We start from the raw sequence: 13,193 nt of genomic DNA on the forward strand, positions 1-13,193 counted from the left end.
TCCGGTAGCACCGCGATCAATATCAATGGTGAAGTAGGCCCTTTTTTTCGGGCTTCCAGGGGGGTCAAGAAAGGAGATCCTATCTTCCCCCTGTTTTTTAATCTCGCTGTTGACGCTCTTGCTGGCATCCTGGATAAGGCAAAGCTAGCCGGGCATATCCAGGGGGTGGTTGGGCACCTCATCCCGGGTGGTGGGGTTTCCCACCTCCAATATGCGGATGACACCATGATAATGGTCTCAGGCTCGGACTCGGACATTGCTAATCTTAAGTTCCTTTTGCTCTGCCTCGAGGAAATGTCTGGACTTAAGATTAACTTTGATAAGAGTGAGGTGGTGGTCCTGAGCTATTCTGAGGCTGAGCAGCACAGGATCGCGGAGAACCTTAACTGCAAGCTGACAGCTTTTCCCATCTCTTATTTGGGAATGCCCCTGGCTGAGTCCAGGATTCTGGTTAGTGGGTTTGATCCGCTTGTGGGACGAGTAGCGTCCCGTGCGGAGCCTTGGTGCGGCAGGTTCACATCTAAAGGTAGCAAATCCATTCTCATAAGCTCTAACCTTGCGAGCCTCCCCATGTATATGATGGGGATATATCTCTTGCCCGAAGGTGTGCACAACGCCTTTGACAAGGAGCTGACTAGATTCTTTTGGCAGGCAAGAAATGGTAGACCCAAGTATCACATGGTGAAATGGGCCGACATCTGCGTGCCAAAAGACCGAGGGGGCTTGGGCATACCTGTGTCCCGCCGCATGTACGTGGCCCTGATGCTCCGTTGGGTGTGGCGGATCCTGCAGGGTGATGGGGGTTTGTGGCTTCAATTGATTGAGGCCAAGTACCTTCGACGCAGACCCCTCTTAGCCTGCTCGCTCGCGAAAGGATCGCAGTTCTGGAAATCTATCCAGAGCATTAAGCACGAGATTAGGTTGGGTCTGCGTGTCTCGGTGGGCAATGGGTCTGGGACCAAGTTTTGGTTAGATCCTGGTTGGAGGGGGAGCCTCTACGCTTTCGTTTTCCAAGGCTTTTTGCTATCTGCTCCGACTCTGTTGTCCTTGTCTCGCGTTGGAGGACGGATGTCATGTTTCTTTCCGCCGTCCACTTGGTTCAGCTGAGGTCCAGGACTGGGAATTACTACTGGCAGTGGTTCCCCTCCCGGTCTTGGCGCTCAGCGGTAGTGTTTCTTGGAGTCTTTCTCCCTCGGGAGAATTCTCTGTTAGTTCGGCCTACTTGGCGTTGTGTAGGATGCCGGTCCTCCCGTGGTTATCCCCACTCTGGAAGGCACCGTTGCCCTTGAAGATTAAGATTTTTGTTTGGCAGCTTCTCCGAGACCGTTTACCTTTTGGGACCGAGGTGCTGAAACACCATGGTCCGGGTAACGGCATTTGTCCCATGTGCCACGTCCTGGAGACTGGTTCTCATATTCTGTTCTCTTGCATTGCGGCACAGGCACTGTGGTGCTTTGTACACGAGGCTCTGGGGCCGGAGTGGGAGGCCTATAACCTTGCAGATTTTCTGCAGGTGCGGGCCACCCAGGTCGGCCGTAAACGCCAACTGTTTTGGCTGGTCTTTGCAGCTATGACGTGGACTCTTTGGACTACTCGCAATAAGATGGTGATTGAGAGTGTGTTTCAGCGACGTGCATCTGACTCGTTCTTCAAATTCCTTGCCTTCTTGCAGCTCTGGCATCCGCTCGTTAGGCCTCGAGACCGGGACCGGCTTCAGCGCTACCTGGACGCGTTGATGGTGGCCGCCCGACGGATCTCCTCTACCTCGCTTGCTTCTTAGCTTGTTCCTGTGATGGCTTTTTTTGTGTCTTCTCTTTTCTGTGGCTGGATTGTGTTGTTGCCCCAGCGGACCCTCTTTTTTATTTCTTTGTTGAGATATGATGTATGGATTCTGGTCTATGTGCTTTATAAATAAAGTGGGGCGAAAGCCTGTTTCGAAATAATTCTGGAAACTGTCCATAAAATTGTCTAGCTACAGAATGATCTATTCAGTTTTTTTTATGATTCTAGCATATAATTGTTGTATGAGTTGTCTATTGAAATGTTTCAAATGTCCCTAGATTGAAATAATTGATGAATTGCCAACACTTGATTATTTCTAACAGTTTATGTATATAATATGAAAACAAAAAAGAGCTGCAAATCTAATAGAATATATAATATTACAATACAAAAGCGAGTTGAAAATATCATAAAGCGGACAAATATTACAAATTAGAACCTGCGTTGGAAATGACATTCCTTAATATTACAAGTTAAAAGCGAGTTGTAAACTAGAAATAGATGATCTCAAGGGACAAGACTCACAGCAATAGCCTCACGTGTAGCGGCCATGGTACCGTCATCTTCCGGTGGTAAAGCGTTGGCACCTGTAAACTGCTGTGGAGGTTGCATGTACGCATCATTGTCAAAATTGTGAAAATGCTCATCACGTAACTTGCTATAATGAATGTAGTTGTGAAGGCACATGCATGTAGTGATGATCATCTTTTGGGTCTCCGGTTTACATCGTGGTATTCCTTGGAGAATACGCCATTTCATTTTGATAACACCAAACGATGTTTCTACAACATTTCGCAAGAAAGAATGACGATGGATGAATGTCTCATACCTCCCCATGGGAGGGTGTTGTTGGAAATCAGGTACATGATACCGTTGCCCTTTGTTATATGCTAGATATCCAACTCTCTTGGGATATCAACAGTCGACAAGGTAGTATTTGTCGGATTTGGGGCTTCGCAAAACCCTAAAGATTCGAACTCAGGGGCGTGTACGAAAATCTCTCGCGGGCTCGCCTCACCTAGCTCGCTACTCGCACGGGATGGCAAAGAACTCATTCGATGGTGAGGAAGACGCAGCACACGACATTTTACCCAGGTTCGGGCCGCTGAGAAGCGTAGTACCCTACTCCTGCTTTGGTGGATTGCCTCTCATGGAGGTCGATGGATGAACTAGTACGATCTTCGAGGGCCTTTGGAGGGTGGGTGGCCTTCGGGTGGTGTGGGTGTGCGAATGAGCGGATCGGATCCCCCGCTACGAAGTAACCTATCCTTAATATATAGCGGCGGCTCGTGTCCTCTTCCCTTATCGCAAGGGCGGGAAGGGATCCCACAATGGCCAATTTTGAAGGGGAACAAGGGAACATGCTCCCCCTGTCCAAAGGTGGTCTTCGCCTGCAAAGTGGCTGCCAGCGCTGCAGGGACAGGTCCAGGGATGACGTCCGTCCTGCTAGCGGGCGGCAATGGCCTTGTTGCACCAAAATGGAAACCTTTGGAAGATGCCTTGGGAACCCGCGTACATCTTTCCCTCCTTTGTATGAAAGGGGGAACTGCACTGTCCTGTAATCCGCTGCTCGCATGTCCTTTCCCTGCGTCATCCTTGAAACATGAGGCGGGGTCTTGCCTTGGAATATCCGCCGCTCCGGAGAGGTCCTGAGGAGGCCCCCTGCGGGCCTTGGTGCTGCTCCTCCTCGCGAGGCTCGGGCCCTCGCGAGGGCCTTTCCCTAAGTGGTGTTGTGCCTCGTTGTGCTTGCTTGATGAAGTGGGCCAGCCCTGGGCCTCAGACCGGTAGGTCTGGGTACCCTCATTCCCAGAGCGCCGAGAGTAGCCCCCAGGCCCAAGCCGCGCCTAGGCTGGCTTCCTGGCGAAGCCTTGAGGGCGGCCTTAATTGCCGCGGGCCCTTAATGCCTGTGGGCCAGGTCTGGCGCGCGTCACGCGGCTGATGTCGGGTTTCCCTTGCCTTTTGTCTCCGCTCAAGTTATCGGGAGTCTGACTTGTTGCGTTGGTCCATTATTGCTTTCCTACCTCCCGCACTCGCTCTTCCCTCTCGGTCTCCAACTCCAACCGGTGTCTCCCAGATCCAGCGTCGCGCCGCTCCTATGTCGATTCAGCGACGGCGCCCGCCGACAAGCAGAAGCCAGAGACGCAAGGTCCTGCCCCGGCTCCTCCGCTCCTGGAGTGCACCCTCTCCAGGGATGTAGATCTTGCTCCCGTGCTCCCATGGACAACGTCCAAGTCCAGCGAGCACGGGCGGACCCTGATCTGGCCCGGCGCCATAGCGAAGCGGCCCGCGTCGAAGACGGTATACCCCTTCTTCCTCCATAGCGTCTTTGTCGGGCTGGTGCCGCCTTTCTCCTCGTTCTTCACCACCATCCCAGATCACTATGGGATCCAGGCCCTTCACGTCCAGCCCGACTCCATCTTGCTTCTGTCCGTCTTCGCTTTCTACTGCGAGGCCTTCGTGGGCGTGCGGCCTTCACTAGCCCTCTTCCGCCATTTCTTCAGTCTGCGCGTGCACGACGGCGCCCATTTGTCAGCGTGCGTCTCCTTCGTATCGGCCAATAGCGGCAATTTCCTCCTAAAGGCCGGGAAGAAGGTGGAAAACTTCAGGTACCGTTGGGTTCTCATGAGCTTCAAGGATGCCAACCCTGAGCTAAAGGAGCTGAAGGGCCTGCTGGAGAAGACTTCTACGTGGAGCTCAGCGAAGCTCTCCGATCCTCGGGCTGCGCCCATCCTGGAGCGCTTCTCCCGCCACATCAGCGCCAAGAGGCTGACCGGTGGGATGATAGTGAAGGAATTCTTGGCGCAGCGCCTGGCGCCCATTCAGGCACATTCCAGGCCCCTCTGGGACTACCAGATCGGTGACGACAATCTCAGGCTCTGGTCCGAGGACCTTCCTACGGAGGAGCTGAACAGGGTCGTGGCGACCCTGGTGACTTGCCCGAGGCTCTGGCTCCGCTGTACCGTCTCAACGACCAGGGCAACCTGATCACCGCGCTGCCTATCTTTGGTGAGCGGGGGCTCCTCTCGGCCGAGGGCTCTGTCCCGGTAGAGGTGTCATCGGACGACACCTCCGGTAGGGAGGACGTAGAGAAGACTGTCGATGACGGCCCGACTAGCGCGCCTGTCCCGTCGCAGGCCGCCCTCTTGTGCGAGCTTGAAGACGACGATGTCACCGGCGAAGTCTTCGCTGTAATCTCCCCACGCCTGACCAGAATTTCCATGGGATCCGCGTCGGCCCCGCGCGCCATGCGGTCCGCGTGCATGCTCGCCTCCCGGAAGTGTGGGGCTGGGTCACCTTTAGCGCATCCTTCCTCCGCCGGCGGGAAGTCCGAGGCGTCGGGCTCGTCCCCTTCCGTGGGGGGCCCTACCGCTCCTGCCGTTGCCGGGGCAGAGAGGAAGAGGAGATGGGTCAACGTTGAAGAGTAAGTGAATCGTCTTGGTACGCCCCGAGCATCCATCGTCCACGCATGGCTGATGCCCTTTTTGCCTGATGTCCACGGGCGTTGCCTTGTCGGGGGTGAAGAACAAGAAGGCGCGCGTTAAGCCGAAGGCGGCTCCTAATGCACCGCCGGCCCTCCCCAACGCGTCGCCGCGTGCCGATGAAGAAGGGGAGACTCGTGAGGTGACCTCTCAAACCTTGGTCGCCGAGCTCCCCGAGCCCCCGAGGCGGTCGCGATGGCGCCGTTGCCCGAGGGGCAAGATCTTGAGGCCCCCTGGTCCAGTGATGCGCCAATGCTCGCAATCTCCGAGTAGCCTTCGGAGCCCCCTGTCCTTCGTGAAGATGCCTCTGTGATGGCACCGCCCGCGACATCACTAGAGGCTCCTTAGGAGGAGATCCACGGGACTTCGGTATTCGCCCAAGGCGACCTGAGCAAGGCCTTCGCTGCCCAGAGCAAGGTCGTGGTCGTGATGGCGGAGGGCGAAAAGGAGGCCAAGGCCGCTCGCGCTGCGCGCGGGGAGGCGTTGGAGGAAGCCGAATCTTCTCGAGCGCGCGTGAGGAGGCAATGAAGGAAGCCGCGGCGGCTGCCACACGCTACGAAGAGGCGGAGTTTCGCCTGAGGGCCTTCCAAGAATAACAAGCCGAGCTAGCCGATCAGGAAGAAAAGTTGTCCCAGGAGGAAGCTCGCTTGGGCGCGAAGCAGGCGTGCTGTGACAGCCCGAGACCGATGCTCCAGAAGATTCCCCCTTTATTCTGTTTTCGTCGTGTGATTATTTTTATTTGTCGCATCATCATCGCATCACGCGCATCATACGCTTTGCATCGGCATCCCGTTGCCACCAGTTTTCAAAAGTTGCATCCGTTATTAGTTGTCGGTTCTCTCCGTGTTCGTCGTTGACTGTGTTGAGCCCGACCACACATGCATGCGCCCGCCGCATCATTTAAACCTTGTTTTAAAAGTGTGTATAAAACTTTCTCTGATTGGGTTGAAACTTGGCGTGCGGTCTTATTTACACGTAGATAGGCCGCCTACCAAATTTTCGTCGCAATCGGAGTCCGTCTGGTACCCGAACGGTCGACCGTAGCGGCACCGTATTCGGTCTATCGTCGGACGTTTTTTGGTGTTTGAAAATCACGTTGCCGGGTGCCGTTTTCCTTCTCATCTCAGGCTAGTCTACTCTACACAACCACTTAGCCGTCTCTGCATGCGAGACCGCTCGATTCCGATCGCGCGGTTGAAACCGGGGCGAAAAACTGCTAAACCTAGCCCACTTCCCTATTTAAACAACCCCCTTCCTAATCTGGACCCTAACCCCAGCTCCTCCTCGAACTCGTGTCAAACCCTAACCTCTGCCGCCACCTAGCCACCTCTGGTTCTTCCAGCTCGCACCAGTCCCGCCCGGTCCCGAATCAAGCCCACTCGAGCCCATCCGGGGCCCGAACCAGCAAACGTCGCCGTCCAAAGCTCCAGATCAGGAGAGAGCCCCGACCCAAAGCACCAGCAACCGCCTAACCCGCGCCTTTCACCGGCGACCACAGTCGTCGCGCCACCCTAGCCTTGCCGCCGATCGCCCCCTCGCGACGGCATCGCTCCGCACGGCCTCGCGCTGCCCCTCCGATCTCCCGCGCCATTGCCGGCCATCTCCGGTCTGGATCTAGTGGGACTCTGCCGAGACCCGCCGTGCACTACACTCTCGTGCCACCCCATCGTAGCCAGCCGCCCGAACCGCTCGCCGGTGCGCTGTTGGGCACCGCGACCACCCTCGCTCGTTGCCCCGGTGGAGCCAACCGTCGGCCCTGCGTCGCTCGGGGTCGAGCAGGAGGATGAGCGCCCGCTCGGGTGCGTTGACCGCGCCAACCGCCAGCATGGGCCTGTCCAGCTAGAGCTCGCCTCGTAGCCAGGCCACCCTCAGCCCAGTCGGCCTCTTGCCCGGCCCAGCTTCGCGGCCCAGCTCCTTTCCTCCACCAGACCGGGTCTCGGCCCGAGGTAAGACCTCCCCTGCCTCCTCTATTTTGCGCACTAGGCGCTAGGTAGTATCTTGCGCATGCACAGTTTAGGCCCGATAGTCGAGATTCGATCCGTTTAGTATTTTATTTTAGGTCCTGCGATTTATTATTATTGCAGAAAATGCTAGATTTTCAAACGCGCGTAACTTTTATATCGTGTATCGGATCGGAACGAATTATATATGTAACTTGTGGAGTTTTCCACGTAGATTAATATTTTACTACTTGCATGCATGTTTGGAGTAGTTTGACCCGCCGTTTGCCTAGATTTACGTGCTGTCCCAATAGGGAATTGTTCCGTATTTAATTTTGTGCGTGTCCGGATTGCTCAAATCCCGTAGTTTAAATGCTCATGTTTTTAGGGACCTTTTGCCATGTATTTTAGAGTAGTTGTTTGTATTTTTGCATGTAGGTTCCGCCGCTAGTTTATTATATCGTGTTTAGGACATAATCTCGCATATACGTGTGGCGATATTTTTGTGTTGCAACCCCTCATGTTATAAATGTTTTCGGGGTAGAAAAATCCATAGAATTTAAATGTGCGTTTAGTTTTAGCTTTTGAGCAAGTTAATGCGAGTGATATTTTGCCATGTTGCCCTTTTGTTTATTTTGTGGGATTTAATCGTGCATTATATGAATGAGTTGTCAACTAGAGATATGCCCTTGGATGTGTAGGCTAGCCTGTGTTAATTTTGGTTGCAATAGAAATCCATGTTTAGGTGTTGTTTTCTTGCTCTTAACATGCTAGGAAATAGTGCTTATTTGGAGATGCTGAAATATTTCTAAGTCTGAAATCTAACGCTGTCTTTCCATGAGTTTATCTGGTGACCTGTAGCTCTTTTGAGGGTGGTGCAATGGAGTTAGTTGTAGTCCTTAAGATTCTCTAGCATGCTGTCAATTTTCATGCCATTTGGTGCCCTGTAGTATATAGTTTTGTTGCTGTTAATATGCCTTCAGATCGAAAATTGCACTGTCTAAAACTGATATTTTCACTAAGTCTGAAAGTGTGTGTGAGATGCCATTATTTGAGTTCTTTTCCTAGTGATACATGCTTCCTTGCTAGATGTTATTAGTAGTATGTTGTAGTGCATCTTTCCCTCTACTGTCTCATGCCTTGGTTGAGCATATTGGATTTGTGTAGCTAGTTGTTTGAGGGCGTAGAAAATGCTATGTGGCTGTTTTTAGTAGATTGTAGTGATTTCTTGTTTAGCTCGTAGTTGTTGAACCGTTGCTCCGTTTTGATCCTTTCCTATATGAAACTTGCTTAGAATCTTGTGTAGTTTCATATTTTGTTGCTGCCTTGTTGGTTTGGGATGCTTGTGACTGTCGTTGCACACATATTACATGCATGCCATCATATCTTGTGGTGTTCGTATGTTTTGAACCGTAGCTCCGTTGGAGATGTTCTCTATGTGTAAATTGATTGGAATGACGCGTAGAATCACGTGAAACTATTTTTTTGCTATTTAACAAATATTAAAACGTGTTAGTTCAGATCTGGACAGATTTATCATTTAACGTATGAGGTCATCTCGGAGATGCTATATGTCATTTCCGACCTCATTTGAAATGCCTAGATAGATAGTTTAGTTATGATTCACCTCTTGACATGTTAACCAACATTTAATATTGCCATGTACCTAAACGGGATAGAACTAAATAATTCGTATGTGGAGTTTCGTCAATATGCAACTCGTTGCATATTGAACTTCACTTAATGTGTAGTGTTTGATTGTTGTGAGTTGCCATGTCATGTCTTGCATATATTTAATTGATCATGCATCATATGTGGATTGCATCTTGTCGTGCATGTGCCGTGGTGAATATCGTGTGTTGATTCTTGTTTCCGGTTTTCTTCGTCTCGATAGAGTTCCGCAAGCGTGTCGGAAAGTGAGGACCCGTTCGACTACGTCGGTTCGTCTGCTTCACGGAGTCGTTCTTCTTCCAAGCGGGATCTCAGGCAAGATGACCATTTCCCTAGATATCATTACTATCAATGCCATGCTAGTTGTATCGTTTCTATCGCTATGTCTTGTTGCCTACCACATGTTTAATATCAGCCTCTCAACATTGCCATGAACCCTTCAACCTGTTCACAACCTAGCAAACCACTGATTGGGTATGCTACCGCTTGCTTAACCATGTGTTAGTGTTGCTAGTTGCAGGTGCAGTTGCTTCCATGTGATAACTTGGGTTCCTTGTTATATCACCATATTAAATGCTATTTAATTTAATGCACCTATATACTTGGTAAAAGGTGGAAGGCTTGGCCTTTCTAGCCTGGTGTTTTGTTCCACCTTTGCCCCCTTAGTTTCGGCTACCGGTGTTATGTTCCATAACTGAGCGCTCCTAACACGATCGGGGTTGTTATGGGGACCCCCTTGATAATTCGTTTTAGATTAAAGCTGGTCTGGCAAGGCCCAACATTGGTACAACATTTCCCCAACATAATAATTCTATTAATACTGAAAAGCATAGGGCGTCATGAACTCAAGGAGTAATTCTACATAATACAGGGAGGGCCAGTGCTGATGGTGCTGGTCCAAAACAAAGCACTATGCGGGGCCAACCCAGGGCAACTTGGGTGATTTCTATCAGGCCACCGTACGCGTCGTTTATCCGTTGTGTCCTGAGAACGAGATACGCAGCTCCTATTGGGATCGTCGACACGTCTGGTGGCCTTGCTGGATTAGTTTTTCCTTTGACGAATGTCTTGTGCATCGGGATTCCGGTGATGCTTTGGGTAATCTCAGAGTTGAGGTTTTCCACTAAGGAATCCGACGAGATCGCGAGTTTCGCGATCGAGGATTTCTATGCGGCTTGTGGTAATTGTCGGGTAACGTAGCATAAATTCAAAATTTTCCTACGCATATTCAGATCTTCCTATGGAGAGACCAGCAACGAGAGAGGGGTAAGAGCATCTTCATACCTTTGAAGATCGCTAAGCGAAAGCGTTGCTAGAACGCGGTTGATGGAGTCGTACTCGCAGCGATTCCGATCTAGTGCCGAACTACGGCACCTCCGCGTTCAACACACGTGCAGCCCGGTGACGTCTCCCGCACCTTGATCCAGAAAGGAGGAGGGAGAGGTTGGGGAAGAACTCCAACAGTAGGACGGCGTGGTGTTGATGGAGAGATGAGGTCTCCCGGTAGGGCTTCGCCAAGCACCGGCAGAGAGGAGGAGGAAGAAGGGCAGGGCTGTGCCGAGGGAGAGGGAGAAGTCTATCTCCCAAGGGCCAAAACCCCTCTCTATTTATAGGAGGAGGGGGAGGGGGTGCGCCACCCCTAGGGTTCCCCCCTAGGTGGTGCGGCAACCACGAGATGGGAAAGGGGGCGGCGGCTAGGGTGGGAGGGGGTGGCGCACCACCAGGTGGGCCTAAGGCCCACCTGTGCCTAGGGTTGCCCCCTCTCCCCACCACTTGCGCATTGGGCTGGGTGTGGGAGGCGCACCAGCCCACCTAGGGGCTGGTTCCCTCCCGCACTAGGCCCATCTAGCCTTTTGGGGTCGTTGCCCCCCTTCGGTGGACCCCCGGGGCCACCTCCGATGGCCCCGGTGGTCCCGGTACGTTACCGGTGACGCCCGAAACACTTCCGGTGTCCAAAACCATCCGTCCTATATATCAATATTTACCTCCGGACCATTCCGGAGCTCCTCGTGACGTCCGGGATCTCATACGGGACTCCGAACAACTTTTGGTAACCTCATATAACAATTCCCTATAACCCTAGCGTCATCGAACCTTAAGTGTGTATACCCTACGGGTCCGGGAGACAGGCAGACATGACCGAGATGCCTCTCCGGCCAATAACCATCAGCGGGGTCTTGATACCCATGGTGGGTCCCACTTGCTCCACGATGATCTCATCGGATGAACCACGATGTCAAGGATTCAATCAATCCTGTATACGATTCCCTTTGTCTGTCGGTATAGAACTTGCCCGAGATTTGATCGTCGGTATACCTATACCTTGTTCTATCTCATTACCGGTAAGTCTCTTTACTTGTTCCATAGCACATCATCGTGTGACTAAATCCTTAGTCACATTGAGCTCATGATGATGTTCTACTGAGTGGGTCCAGAGATACCTCTCCGTCACACGGAGTGACAAATCCCGATCTTGATTCGTACCAACCCAAAAGACACTTTCAGAGATACCCGTAGTGCACCTTTATAGTCGCCCAGTTACGTTGTGACGTTTGATACACCCAAAGAACTCCTACGGTATCCGAGAGTTGCACAATCTCACGGTCGAAGGAAAAGACACTTGACATTAGAAAAGCTTTAGGATACGAACAATACGATCTAGTGCTATGCTTAGGATTGGGTCTTGTCCATCACATCATTCTCCCAATGATGTGATCCCGTCATCAATGACATCTAATGCCCATGATCAGGAAACTATTATTATCTATTGACTAACGAGCTAGCGAACTAGAGGCTTGCTAGGGACACATTGTGATCTATTTATTCACACATGTATTACTGTTTCCTGTTAATACAATTATAGCATGAACAATAGATGATTATCATGAACAAGGAAATATGGTAATAACCATTTTATTATTGCCTCTAGGGCATATTTCCAACAGTCTCCCACTTGCACTAGAGTCAATAATCTAGTTACATTGTGATGTATCGAACACCCATAGCATTATGGTGTTGATCATGTTTTGCTCATGGAAGAGGTTTAGTCAACGGGTCTGCAATATTCAGATCCATGTGTACTTTACAAATATCTATTACTCCACTCTGGACATGGTCCTGGATGGAGTTCTAGCGGCGTTTGATGTGCTTCTTCTTTCGGTGAAACCTGGGCTCCTTGGCTATGGCAATGGCCCCAGTGTTATCACAGAAGAGTGTCATTGGACCCGACACGCTTGGAACCACTCCAAGGTCGGTGATGAGCTCCTTCATCCAAATTCCTTCATGAGCCGCTTCTGAAGCGGCTATGTACTCCGCTTCACATGTAGATGTTGCCACGACTTCTTGCTTGCTGCTGCACCAGCTCACTGCTCCACCATTCAAAACATATACATATCCGGTCTGTGACTTAGAGTCATCCGGATCTGTGTCGAAGCTAGCGTCGGCGTAACCCTTTACGACGAGCTCTTTCTTCACCTCCATAAACGAGAAACATTTCCTTAGTCCTTTTTAGGTACTTAAGGATATTCCTGACCGCTGTCCAGTGTTCCATACCGTGATCACTTTGGTACCTCCCTACTAAACTTATGGCAAGGTTTATATCAGGTCTGGTACACAACATGGCATACATAAGAGAGCCTACGGCTGAAGCGTAGGGGACATAATTCATCTTCTCTCTATCTGCTGCCGTGGTCGGCGACTGGGTCTTACTCAATCTCATACCTTGCAAAACTAGCAAGAACCCTTTCTTTGAGTTTTCCATATTGAACTTCTTCAATATCTTGTGAAGGTATGTGCTTTGCAAAAGACCTATGAGGCGTCTCGATCTATCTCTATAGATCTTGATGCCTAATATGTATGCAGCTTCTCCAAGGTCCTTCATTGAAAAACTCTTGTTCAAATAGGCCTTTATGTTCTCCAACATCTCTATATTATTCCCCATCAATAATATGTCATCCACATACAGTATGAGGAAAGCTACAGAGCTCCCACTCACTTTCTTGTACAGACAGGCTTCTCCGTAAACCTGTATGAACCCAAACGCTTTAATCACCTCATTAAAGCGAATGTTCCAACTCCGAGATGCTTGCACCAACCCATAGATGGAGCGCTGGAGCTTGCACACTTTGTTAGCACCCTTAGGGTCGATAAAACCTTCTGGTTGCATCATATACAACTCTTCCTTCAGGTTCCCGTTAAGGAACGCTGTTTTGACGTCCATTTGCCAAATTTCATAATCATAAAAGGGGCAATCGCTAACATGATTCATACTGATTTCAGCTTCACGGCGGGAGAGAAAGTCTCTTCGTAGTCAACTCCTTGA

This window comes from Hordeum vulgare, chromosome 1H, assembly GCF_904849725.1.
Source record: "Hordeum vulgare subsp. vulgare chromosome 1H, MorexV3_pseudomolecules_assembly, whole genome shotgun sequence".
NCBI lineage: Eukaryota > Viridiplantae > Streptophyta > Magnoliopsida > Poales > Poaceae > Hordeum > Hordeum vulgare.